The sequence below is a fragment of the Bos indicus x Bos taurus genome, chromosome 3, assembly GCF_003369695.1.
Source record: "Bos indicus x Bos taurus breed Angus x Brahman F1 hybrid chromosome 3, Bos_hybrid_MaternalHap_v2.0, whole genome shotgun sequence".
In the NCBI taxonomy this organism is placed as follows: Eukaryota; Metazoa; Chordata; class Mammalia; order Artiodactyla; family Bovidae; genus Bos; species Bos indicus x Bos taurus.
Window position 1 is genome coordinate 96082430 of NC_040078.1, and position 13236 is coordinate 96095665.

Here is a 13236-nt window from a genome sequence, read left to right on the forward strand (position 1 = left end):
GAACCCGAGCACCTTCCACTGCAAGGCAGATACTTAACACTAGACCACCAGGCAAGTTCCCATGCAGGAAGTTTTATGGGCCAAGTTTGGAAGTGACGCACATCACTTCCTCTTACATTTCATTGGCTAGACACATAGATATGGTGAGCTGCAAGAGAGTTTGGGTAATACAGTCTAGATGTGTTCCCAGAAGGAAGGCAAAATGGATTTGGGGGCTAGCTAGCTGGTTTCTGTCCCAGGTGCTGGGGGCTAAGAGGTGAACCCACCCATATGAGCAAGGGTCAATGGTTAGGACTTGGGGGAGGAGTTAATGAAACAGCTCCTGAAGGATCAGAAGACTGTGGGGAGCTATTGGAAAGGGGGGTCATCAGGGCAGCAGCATGGTCACAGAGTGCCAGGGATTAATTGGGTCCCTCCACTGCAAGGTAGAAGGATGTGGGAGGGTGAGGAGGAGAGATTGAATGTAGAAGACCAGTTAGGGGCTGTTGTAGGGTTTTAGGCAGGAGTCGATGAGGCCAACACTCAGCCACGGCCTCAAGGATGGCAAGGAGGAGTGGTTTTGTGAGGGTTCACCAGGCAACAGTTACTTGGAAGACATCTGTAATTCTATGATCCTGTTGCTCAGAGCTGTGGAGAATGTAGGGGAAATGAACCAGGGCCTATCTGTTGGGAGCATATACTCTATTTACAGACGTGAAACTGACAAAGATGTCTTTTAAGTGTCAAAACTTCGGAGTGAGCTGGTCAGGGGTATCCCAGAGTGGCCTCCTATGAACTTGAACACTGTCATCTATTTCTTCCATCTCTGCTCCCTGTTGCTCTCTCTCTCTCTCTCTCTCCCTTTCCAAGTTTCATGTTTGCTTCTCTTTGCATCTGACTGCATTCTCTCAGACAGGCTGCCCCCACCAGGCTAGAACCACAGCTGAAGTCCAGGCTTGTATTCATACATCCTAGCAACAGAGAGGTATACATGTCTGATTACGGCTTAGAGAAGTGGTTCTCACACTGAGCGTGCATTGGAATCACCTAGAGGGCTTGTTAAAACTCAAACTGCTAGGCCTCAGAATTTCTGATTTAGTTAGTGTATTAGTTAGCTGGCACTGCCATAAGAAACCACCACAAGCCAGGGGAGCTTAAGCAAGAGAAATTTATTTTCTTACTTTTTTGGAGGCTAGAAGCCTGAGATCAAGATGTTTACAGGGTTGGTTTCTTCTGAGGGCCTCTCTCCTTGGTTCATAGATGGCCGTCTTCCTCTGGTGTCCTCATGTGCTCCTCCCTTGTGTGAGTCTGTGCCCTAATCTCTTCTTCTTACAAGGACACCAGGCATATGAGATCAGGGGCCGCTCCAATGACTTCACTTAACCTTAATTACTGTTTTAAAGACCCTATTTCCATATATGTGTGTGTGTGCTAAATTGCTTCAGTGTCCGATTCTTTGTGACCTCATGGACTGTAGCCCACCAGGCTCCTCTGTCCATGGGATTCTCCAGGCAAGAATACTGGAGTAGGCTGCCATGCCCTCCTCCAGGGGATCTTCCCGATCCAGGGATGGAACCTGCGTCCCTGACATCTCCTGCACTGGCAGACAGGTTCTTTACCACAGGTTCTTTACCTGGGAAGCCCATCTCCAAATATAGTCACATTCTACGTGCTGAAGAGTTAGGGCTTCAGCATGTGAATTTGAGGAGGACACAACTCAACCCGTTAAGGTAGGTCTGGGGTGGGGTCCCGGAATGTGCTTTTCTAACAAGCTCCCAGGTGATGCGGGTCCAGGGACCGTACTTGCATAATCATTGGCTTAGGATGATTGCTCCTCTTTCTGGCATATATGCTCCTGGACAGGAGCAGACTTGGAGAAGGAAATGGCAACCCACTCCAGTATCCTTGCCTAGAGAATCCCTTTGACAGAGGGGCCTGGTGGGCTGCTGTCCATAGGGTCACACAGAGGCGGACACGACTGAAGTGACTTAGCAGCAGCGGCAGCAGCAGAACAGACTTGGGCTCAAAGAATTATAAACATTAATTGGAAGGAATGCTGAATATTTGTTTACTTTTCTTCAATTTCAACTTTTTATTTCATTGAAGTATGATTGATTTATAATTTCTGCTGCAGAGTGAGGTGATTCAGTTATACATATATATATATATACATTTTAAAAAATTATTCTTTTCCTTTATGGTTTATCATAGGGTACCGAATATAGTTTTCTGTGCTATATAAGTAGGAATGCTGAACTTTTGTAATTGGCAAATGGGGGTGAGGGTTTTAAGCTGAGGAACTTTCTGGCATTTCCAAAATTACCTGACACTGATAATATGTTCTTTTAGCAGCATGTGGCAGGAGAAGGGGCTCAGGTTTTCACATTGGAAGCATCACAGATCCAATCCTGGCTTTGTCCTTTCTGAGCTAATTTTTAGCAAGCCACAGAAACACTCTATGTTTCAAATTTCTTATCTATAAAATGAGAATGGAAATAATACTTATAGGGTAGTTGGAATTTAATGTAATAATTGATGTAAAGGGCTTGGCACTTATAAATGGCAGTGATTACTGTTGTTGTATGTTTATCTTTTTTTTTGCTCATCAAATATGTGACCAGGAGTCAGAAGGCATGTGGTCTAGTCCCAGCCCTTGAACCTAACTTGGGCCTTGCTTAACCTCTTTGAGCCTCAGTTTTTTTTTTTTTTTTTTCTTCTTCTGTCAGACAGTAAAGAATGCTCCTTTTACCATCCCAAATCAGGGCTCTTTTGAGGACCAAACAATATAATGTGAAAATGGAAAGTTGACTCTACTATGCTTTACAATGGAAAACACTCAAATAAAAAATTTTTTTTATAATAGTCACCAAAAGAAGTAACTGCCTGATTCATTTTTGTTGTTCAGTGTCCAAGTTATGTCTGACTCTTTGCAACTCCATGGACTGCAGCATGCCAGGCTCCTCTGTCCTCCAGTATTTTCTGGAATTTGCTCAAGTTCATATCTATTGAGTCTGTGATGATATCCAACCATTTTATCCTCTGCCACCCCTTCTCCTTTTGCCTTCAATCTTTCCCAGCCTTAGGGTCTTTCCCAGTGAGCTGGCTGTTCGCATCAGGTGGCTGAAGTTTTGGAACTTCAGCTTCAGCACCAGTCCTTCCAATGAATATTCAGAATTGATTTCCTTTAGGGATTGACTGGTTTGATCTTGCAGTCCAAGGGACTCTCAAGAGTCTTCTCCAACACCACAGTTTAAAAGCCTCAATTCTTCAGCACTCAACCTTCTTTATAGTCCAACTTTCATATCCATACATGACTACTGGAAAAACCATAGCTTTGACTATATGGACCTTTCCTTTTCTCTAGGAACAGGGTATGTGCTATGTAATCTTACCCACTTGGTCAGAGGTGCATCCCTGATTCAGCTGGGCCAGTTGGAGGGCGTCTTTGGGATTTTTCAAATTGGAATAAGAGGAAGGAAATCCTAGGTCTTTGGTGAGAGCAGGAGTTGTTAGATGTGAGGCTTGGTAGAAGTAGGTTGTCATTTTTCATGCTATATAGGGGAAAGCATGATTTTCTTGGGTGGAATGATGCTGACATGCTGAAAGAGGGCAAGATGGGTGACAGGAAGACCTGGAACTATCTGAGACCCTGGCTGCTGTGCTTCCTGAGGCCCAGCCGCACCTCATTCACAAGGGACACTCCGTATCCTTCCCTTCTTTATCTCCGCAAATTTCAACTGGGTTTCCAACACTTGTAACTCTGACAAATATTTTATTCACTCTACAAGTATTTATTAAATACTTATGCTATGTTAGCTAGATGTTCATCAAATGGTATAACAGATTGGTAAGGCCATTTTCACTGCCCCAAGCCTGTTCTGCCTGCCTTCTCTTTACCTCTTAGCAGGAAACTGCAGGGTGTACCTCCATCCCCTGCTGAGCCAGACCTCTGGGCAAAAATCACAGAACTGGAGAATCTTAGTCTCTTAGAGCTAAAGAATAATTAAACCTGAATTCTCACAGGCTTAGTCAGCAAAAACAAGAACAGGAGCTAACTGTGGCTCAGACCATGAACTCCTTATTGCCAAATTCAGACTTAAATTTAAGAAAGTAGGGAAAACCACTAGACCATTCAGGTATGACCTAAATCAAATCCCTTATGATTATACAGTGGAAGTGAGAAATAGATTTAAGGGCCTAGGTCTGATAGATAGAGTGCCTGATGAACTATGGAATGAGGTTCGTGACATTGTACAAGAGACAGGGATCACGACCATTCCCATAGAAAAGAAACACAAAAAAGCAAAATGGCTGTCTGGGGAGGCCTTACAAATAGCTGTGAAAAGAAGAGAAGCGAAAAGCAAAGGAGAAAAGGAAAGATATAAACATCTGAATGCAGAGTTCCAAAGAATAGCAAGAAGAGATAAGAAAGCCTTCTTCAGCGATCAATGCAAAGAAATAGAGGAAAACAACAGAATGGGAAAGACTAGGGATCTCCTCAAGAGAATCAGAGATACCAAAGGAACATTTCATGCAAAGATGGGCTCGATAAAGGACAGAAATGATATGGACCTAAGAGAAGCAGAAGATATTAAGAAGAGATGGCAAGAATACACAGAAGAACTGTACAAAAAAGATCTTCATGACCCAGATAATCACGATGGTGTGGTCACTGACCTAGAGCCAGACATCCTGGAATTTGAAGTCAAGTGGGCCTTGGAAAGCATCACTATGAACAAAGCTAGTGGAGGTGATGGAATTCCAGTTGAGCTATTCCAAATCCTGAAAGATGATGCTGTGAAAGTGCTGCACTCAATATGCCAGCAAATTTGGAAAACTCAGCAGTGGCCACAGGACTGGAAAAGGTCAGTTTTCATTCCAATCCCAAAGAAAGGCAATGCCAAAGAATGCTCAAACTACCGCACAATTGCACTCATCTTACACGCTAGTAAAGTAATGCTAAAAATTCTCCAAGCCAGGCTTCAGCAATATGTGAACCGTGAACTTCCTGATGTTCAAGCTGGTTTTAGAAAAGACAGAGGAACCAGAGATCAAATTGCCAACATCCACTGGATCATGGAAAAAGCAAGAGAGTTCCAGAAAAACATCTATTTCTGCTTTATTGACTATGCCAAAGCCTTTGACTGTGTGGATCACAATAAACTGTGGAAAATTCTGAAAGAGATGGGAATACCAGACCACCTGATCTGCCTCTTGAGAAATTTGTATGCAGGTCAGGAAGCAACAGTTCGAACTGGACATGGAACCACAGACTGATTCCAAATAGGAAAAGGAGTATGTCAAGGCTATATATTGTCACCCTGTTTATTTAACTTCTATGCAGAGTACATCATGAGAAACGCTGGGCTGGAAGAAACACAAACTGGAATCAAGATTGCTGGGAGAAATATCAATAACCTCAGATATGCAGATGACACCACCCTTATGGCAGAAAGTGAAGAGGAACTCAAAAGCCTCTTGATGAAAGTGAAAGTGGAGAGTGAAAAAGTTGGCTTAAAGCTCAACATTCAGAAAATGAAGATCATGGCATCCGGTCCCATCACTGCATGGCAAATAGATGGGGAAACAGTGGAAACAGTGTCAGACTATTTTTCTGGGCTCCAAAATCACTGCAGATAGTGACTGCAGCCATGAAGTTAAAAGACGCTTACTCCTTGGAAGGAAAGTTATGACCAACCTAGATAGCATATTCAAAAGCAGAGACATTACTTTGCCAACAAAGGTCCGTCTAGTCAAGGCTATGGTTTTTCCTGTGGTCATGTATGGATGTGAGAGTTGGACTGTGAAGAAGGCTGAGCGCCAAAGAATTGATGCTTTTGAACTGTGGGGTTGGAGAAGACTCTTGAGAGTTCCTTGGACTGCAAGGAGATCCAACCAGTCCATTCTGAAGGAGATCAGCCCTGGGTGTTCTTTGGAAGGAATGATGCTAAAGCTGAAACTCCAGTACTTTGGCCACCTCATGCGAAGAGTTGACTCATTGGAAAAGACTCCGATGCTGGGAGGGATTGGGAGCAAGAGGAGAAGGGGATGATAGAGGATGAGGTGGCTGGATGGCATCACTGAGTCGATGGACGTGAGTCTGAGTGAACTCTGGGAGTTGGTGATGGATAGGGAGGCCTGGTGTGCTGGGATTCATGGGGTCGCGAAGAGTCGGACACAACTGAGCAACTGATCTGATCTGATCTGATCTTAGGGAAAACCCTTGTTTGAAAGATACAGAGCCCTCCAACTCATACCAGGGTGGTAACTTTTCCACACTTCTCACTAGGACTTGAGGTGGAGGTGGGAGTCAAAGGATATTTCAAGGGGGTCCTCTTGCTTTTAACTCCTACTGTGAATTGGAATCAGTTTCAGCATTTATTTAGAAATAGATTCCTGGGTCCCTGCTCAAACTACCCAAATCACAATAGTTAGGGGCAGATAAGAAGGAATGAAATTTGGTCATTTGTAGAGATGTGGATGGACCTAGAGACTGTCAATATAGAGTGAAGTAAGTCAGAAAGAGAAAAACAAATGCCGTATATTAACACGTTTTTGTGGAATCTGAAAAAAAGAATGGCATGGATGATTTTATTTACAAAGCAAAAATAAAGGCACAGATGCAGAGAACAAATGTATGGATTCCAAGGGGGAATGGGTTGAATTGGGAAACTGGGACTGACATACATACATGATGGTACCATGTATAAAACAGATAGCTAATGAAGAAAATAGTGTAGAGCACAGGGAACTCTGTGCAGTGCTCTGTAGTAACCTAGGTTGGAAGGAAATCCAAAAAAGAAGGAAATCCACTCAATAGTGTTGACTTGAGGGTTAAATGAGGAAAGGAAGGCATCTTGTCTAGCCTAGTGCATGGCAAGAGCAGATGTTCAAAAATATGGGTTCACTTATTTCATTGATCTTTGAATCCTTCCTTTCCACCCCTGTCCCCTGCCCCCTAGCTGTCCCAACTCACTTTCCACTCACCTTTTCTTGTTCCTTGGGCTCTTCATACCAGAGTGCCAGCATGTGGTTCTGCTGCATAGCTCTTTTCTTTTTCTTTTTAATCAGAAGTGAGTAAAAGGAGAGTTCAGTGACAGCTCAGAACCTCAGGAATCAAGCCACAGAAAATCTATCTCAAAGAAGGCAGTGAACCTGGCCCACAAGGGTTACCTGCTGGCTTCTGACTTCATTGAGACGAGGCAGGGGCTGTGGGAAGAAAACTGATTGCAGAGCTGAAAGACTGGGGTTCAAAGCCCAGCTTTGCCTCTGAGTGGCTGTCTGGCTCGACCAGTCTTTTTTCCTCTCTGGGCCTTAGTTTCCCCAGCTGACAATAAGGGGCAGATCAGAGGAAGTTCTGATACTTTAAATTTCCAGTTTTATTCTAATTATATGTCTCAGGAAGGATAAGTGGGCCCTGAATATGATATGATGAATGAATATTATTAATGAGAAGTGGAAATAATTTGTGGTTGAGAGCCATGCCTCAGATCAGAGGGACAGGATACATGGCCAGGCTATATTTTCCAGCAGATTAAGTTAAAAGCTGTGGCCCAAGACTCTGAAATATGAAGAAAGAAGATGACAGAATAATTTTTAAAGAAATATTAATACTTTTCAGCTAAATGGTGTAGCAGATGACTTCTAGGAATTTATTCTTGTTCTCTATCAAAGGTGGAGAGTTCACAGCCCTCAAGGAGACAGGAGGCTGTGGGATGGAGTAGCCCAGGTGGCCTTAAGCCAGTTGCTAACTCTTCTGAGCCCCAGTTTCCTCCCGTCCAAAGTGGGGGTGATCTTCCTACCTAGGATGGTCCTTGCAGGGGTCGTATGAAGTACTGAGTGTGAGAGTGTCCCTCCCACAGCACGTGATCCTAATTCTGGTCTTACTTGGTTGTGGCTGGTTGGGAGGGTCAAAGGGGTAATGAGGAGGATTGCCAGTTTCATGGATAGGGAGCCCAGTTTCAGACCAAGAGTGTAGCCAAGGTGACAACCTTACCATTTTGTTTCCTCACATTTATTTATTGAGCCAATGTTTATTGAACACATGTCATGTGGTGCTGGTGCTGGGGTGGTCTACAGCCCCACCCTCAGTGTGGAAAACACCTCCACATCCACAGGCCCCCCTCCACCTCGGACCAGCCCCACCCAGCAGCTGCCCAATTGGAAGATGGGGAACAGTATCCCTCTTCCTCCCTCTTCATCCAGACAACACCGTATCTAGTCCATTCATTCTGCTACTGTCACTCACCCTGTTCCTCCTCCGACTGCACTAGTCCAGACCACCACCCCATGTCAGGGAGCCCAGAGCAGCCTCCTCTCTGCAGATGCAATCCGGATTCCACATGCCAGCCAGAGCGACCCTTTTAAAACATAAACCATGCCACTGCCCTACTCAAGATTCAGTGGATGTCTTTTGCCCTCAGCAATGAGAACTTGGCCCTTTGTACAGCTTAGCAGGTCCCGCCCACCCCGTCCCCCCCCCCCCCCCCCCCCGGCCCGTCCTCTGGCCCTGCATGCTCCAGCTTCATCATGCACGGCTCTTTCAGATGAAAACTCACCTGGTGGTTTAGGACGGGCTGTTTCAAGCCTTCGTGGCATTGCTGGGTGCCCTCCCTCTGCTGGATGTCACCCTTCCTGCCAGCACCTACTCTATGTTGATAATCACCTTCTCTGTGAAGACATTCCTGAGTTTCCCTCAGCAGAGCTTTCTTTGTTTATCAGCTGTAGAAATAGTCTTGGAGAAGGGAAGTGACCAGCCCAGATCACAAATGAACAGTAACACAGGCCTTCTACATCAGTCTGCTAGGGCTGCCACAGAATACGCAGACTGGGTGGCTTCAACAACAGACATTCATTTTCTCACAGTTCTGGAAGCTGCAAGTCCATGGTCAATGTGCTGGCAAGGTTGGTTTCTGGTGAGGCCTATTTTTCTGGCTTGTAGGTGGCCATGTTCTTGCTATGTCCTTACATGGCCTTGTCTTTGTGTTCACTCTTGTGTGTCCTGTGGAGCCAAGGGTGCAAGATGGGACTTGATATTTAGAGGAGAAATAGAAGAATGGGACGATCAGGGATGAGAAGAAGACGATTCTAGTGGCCTAGGGTGGAGGTGAGGAGGGGTAGCAGCCTGTGTAAAGGTGTGGGGGCTGGACTAAGTGTGAATATGCAGGCTGGGCAATGGAGGGGAGGAGTGAGGAGGAGAATGGGGAGCTCAATGTGCCTTGACTTTGGGAGGGAGCAGAGAGCAAGTCTGTTTGCAAAGCAGGTGGTGACTAAAGGCTGCCATCCACTGTGAGAGCTCAGCCTCCTATCTAGGCCACATGTCACCCTTCAGTCCTTCATTGTAGGGATGCACACCCCTATTTCTGGGAATTGGTAAAACCAGTTGCCTAGGTCCACAGTCTGGTGAGCAGCAGAGCCAGGACTTGAACTCAGTGGTCCTGATCCCCAGTCTGTGTGGGACCTTTTCTCTGCTCAGGGTCAGGAGTGGTAAGGTAAGTTAGAAGCCTATGGTACAAAATTTAGGGAGGCCCTCACACCATCCTGGGGTTGAGTCCCTCTCTTCTTGTCTCACTCTTGCCCCAGCCCAGTCTGGCCTCCTTCTCAGTGGTGACCGCCTCTCTTCTAACATCAGCGGTAGAGGCAGCAGGCTGCAAGGACCTGCAGCTGCACTTGGCTTTGCTCCTAACCAAGTGGGAGGCATGAAGTTAGTGGCTCTACAGGCAAAATCAATCCAGTCAGAATTATTGCCTTCTCCTTCCCCTGCCCACTTTAGGAGCCAACCATGCAGCATTACCTGTTCTAACTCATTTCCTCAGTTCACTAGGTCCACTTTCAACCACTGGTGCCTGGCACAGAATGGAGCTGAAGCTGGTAGAAAGGGGCAGGGGCCTCCCTCCTCGCTCTGCTCTATGGCCTAGGCCGCCTGTTGTCAGAGGCCAGGAAGAGATCAGGACTCACAACTGGAACACTGAATTCAAGACCAAGCTCTGCCTCCTCCTGATTGTGTGACCTGGACAAGCCTCTAGGCATCTCTGAGTCTCCTGTCTCCTCTGTAAATGTGTAGAATAATTTTTGCCCTCCCACCTTCCAGGCCACAATGAGAGGTTAATGTGAAAATTCTTTAAAACCTGAACAGGAGTGAGGCAAAATTGGAAATAACAATCGATAGCACTTTTATAGTACTTACTGCATGCATCTCTAACCCTACAATATACATATGATCACCAACACCATCATCATCCCCATTTAGAACATGAAGGAAATCAAGGCTCCAGGAGTTAAGTAGCTTGTCTAAGGGCAAGACACTAATAAGTAGAAAAGCTAGGCTCAAACCCTGGCAATCCAGCTCTACATCTGTGCCCTTATCCAAAATGCTCTTTTTCCTTCTGAGACATTTCCCACTTGTGTTTAAATGTTAGTTAAGAATGGGCTTCCCTGGTAGCTTAGCTGGTAAAGAATCCACTTGCAATGCAGGTGACCCCAGTTTGATTCCTGGGTTGGGAATATCCCCTGGAGAGGGATAGGGTACCCACTCCAGTATTCTTACCTGGAGAATCCCATGGACAGAGGAGCCTGGTGGGCTACAGTCCATGGGGTCGCAAAGAATCAGATGTGACTAAGCGACTAAGCACAAGAATGATCAGGCCAGGCACTTAACATATTTTTTATTTTTTTTCATTTGATCTTCCTGAGATGATGGAGATTATTTGCCCATTTTGTAGATGAGAAAACTGAGACTTAAAGAGGGGCATGTGGTTAATGAGTGGAGGGTCAGGATTTAAACTTAGGTCTATCTGTTCTAAAATAGTAACAGTGGTACTAACAATATGATAATATAAATATTAGTAACAATTATTAGCTTGACACAGCTCTCAGGGTCAAGATAACCTGTTTCCTCATTTTGGTCCTGTCTCTGGTCTATATGTCATCTTTTGCAAAGCTGTCCCCTCTTGGGGTCTCACGGTGTAGTCTCTGGTGCTCAGGTCCCTCCCTTGACAGGTGGTAATTCACCAGAGTTGGCAGTCTGAGGGCAGCTGATTCCTCAGATGGAGGCATTTGTTAACTGTATTGGAAATATTTAGTGAACAAGCATAATAATAATAACAAAAAACCCTCTTGGAGAGGGAACTGCTGTGGAAACAGTTATTTAGACAAAACACCGTTTGTTTCCAGCTCTTGCCCCTGCTGGAATGGCAGGCCACTTGTTTTGGTGGCAGGTGCTTTTTGACTGGGATTTTGGAGAGTGAGCAGCTTTGTGTGGTTGTGGTAAGGGGTGGAGCCGGCCTAATCTCATGGAGCTCTGAGGGGATTCCCAAGGTCTCCTAGAGGTGGGGAACTCTCTGCTCAACGTGTAACTAGGGGGCCCCAGACCTCTGGGGCAAGGCTACTCCGTCTGTCCTGATGTTACTCTATATACTTTGACTCAGAACTGTGGTCCTGAGATCACAGTGACTTGCCCAGAGTCACTCAGCAAGATGGTGACAGAGCCAGCATTAGAATTCACATCTCCTTGTATTTTCCACGGTGGCATGTGGGCTTCTGAATGAGTGAAGATGTCAGCTCACCTGGCTCTAGTATCTGTCTGCCTGCCCTTGCACAAGCCTTGTCAGGAATTAGTAATTCTTTGTATCCTGCCACTACTATCACCCTCTAGCCTGGATGGATACCAGGGCAGCCAGTGCTTTATGCAGCCCAGTAGAACAGGTATTCAGGGGCATGCAGGGTAAGAGGGGTTTGAGTCGCATATAGTGCTTCTGGTCTTGTTTATGTGACATCCTTGCTTATGTGTGGTTAGTGGGTTCCTCCATTTACCAACATGCTTTGATCTCAAATTCTTCATTTATAAAATGGAGCAGTAATCTCTGTTCTCCATACTCCATTCACAAGGGTTCTGTGATAATCAGCTACTTACAAACTTCTTATGAACTATAAAATATTATCAGTAATAATGGCCAATATTTACCAAGCATTTTCTATGTGTGTGTTTGTTGAGGCATTATTGCTTGCTACTGAAACACACAACCTTCAAATCTCAGTGGATTAAACAAGAAAAGTTTATTCCTTGTCCATCATAGTCAGAAGTTGGCCAGCTGGCTCTTGGGAACAGCTCTATACTAACTTTATTTTCCTAGACTCTTTCCCTTTTAGCCTCACTGAAAAGGGTGAATAAAAGAAGCATGGAAGGTACATGGTGGATTTAAGGCCAAGCCTGGAAGTAGTATGCCTCACTTTTGTCCATATTCCATTGGCTAAACGGAGAAGGCAATGGCAACCCACTCCAGTACTCTTGCCTGGAAAATCCCATGGACGGAGGAGCCTGATAGGCTGCAGTCCATGGGGTCACTAAGAGTCAGATATGACTGAGCGACTTCACTTTCACTTTTCACTTCCATGCATTGGAGAAGGAAATGGCAACCCACTCCAGTGTTTTGGCTGGAGAACCCCAGGGACAGGGTAGCCTGGTGGGCAGCCTTCAATGGGGTGGCACAGTCAGACATGACTGAAGCGACTTAGCAGTAGCAGCAGGATTGGATAAAATTCAGTACAGGGTTCCTTGTGGGAACTGGGAATTGAAATGAAGCTGTGTGCCCAGGGAGAAAATAAACCTATTTTGTGGACACATGGCATTTTCTCAGCTACAATGTGCCACCCACTTTCTTAATCCTTATAACAATCCTCTAAATGGTTTTAATATCCTGTTTTTTTTTTTTTTTCCAGATGAGGAAATAAAGACTTAGAGAAGTCAAATGACTTATTGAAGATGCAAAATCATGGGAGGGTGGTGATCTGAATTCAATCAATCTGGTTGCACAGTCCTTGCAATTTTACTTTTTTCTTGAGAGAACTTCCAGCTGCAGGCGCTGTGCTGTGCTTAGTCACTCAGTCATGTCCGACTCTTTGTGACTCCATGGACTGTAGCCTGCCAGGCTCCTCTGCCCTCTGTCCATGGGGATTCTCCTGGCAAGAATATTGGAGTCGGTTGTCATGCCCTCCTCCAGGGGATCTTCCCAACCCAGGGATTGAACCCAGGTCTCCTGCATTGCAGGTGGATTTTTTACTGGCTGAGCCAGCTGCAAGTGGATCCATGTAATTGGGCTGTTTATTGAATGTCCACTATATGCTAAGCTCTGTTCTATCTCCTGTAAAATGTCATAACCATTATTTTTCTTCTTTCCCATGGCTAGGCCATAATTCTAATTCTGTCTAGTCTTTAAGGTTCAACTTCAGACTGTTACCTTCAGGAAGTTTCCCCTGATT